The sequence below is a fragment of the Silurus aristotelis genome, assembly GCF_946808225.1.
Source record: "Silurus aristotelis genome assembly, chromosome: 7".
In the NCBI taxonomy this organism is placed as follows: domain Eukaryota; kingdom Metazoa; phylum Chordata; class Actinopteri; order Siluriformes; family Siluridae; genus Silurus; species Silurus aristotelis.
In genome coordinates this window covers 2,748,059-2,748,461 of record NC_139580.1, presented here as the reverse complement: position 1 = coordinate 2,748,461, position 403 = coordinate 2,748,059, and the positions used below count along the sequence as shown (strand labels likewise).

Genomic DNA, 403 nt, shown 5'->3' with positions numbered 1-403 from the left:
TGGCTTCCAGTAGCTGCACGTATCAGATTCAAAACACTGATGATGCCTACAAGGCCAAAAATGGACCAGAGCCATCTTACCTCAGAGACCTCATCACATCTCGCACTGCACCACGCTGTCTGAGATCCTTCAGCACTGCTCGACTGGTACCACCTTCTCTCAGAATGAAGGAGCAAAACGATGCACTACAAATCGGAGTGCGTAGCCACGGTGACACTGCACTAACTCTATCTTCTTTTATTATACCCCAGACATTGTGTATGTTTTTAAGTTTAATTAAAAATAATTATACGCTGTGGGGAAGTGCAGGGTGGAGACTAAACAAATTGTGGTCTTCAGTTTAATACATTCATGAGGGAACTCAGATTGTAAATATGTTCTGCACTTAAAAAGGATTGCATTT

At 42.4% G+C, this 403-nt stretch overlaps 1 protein-coding gene across 1 annotated transcript in view; it reads right to left on the bottom strand.

Annotated features, from left to right (window-relative positions):
* Nucleotides 1-403, bottom strand: part of slc39a7 (solute carrier family 39 member 7) — a 267,579-nt gene that overhangs the window by 174,410 nt on the left and 92,766 nt on the right. The window lies entirely within an intron of this gene.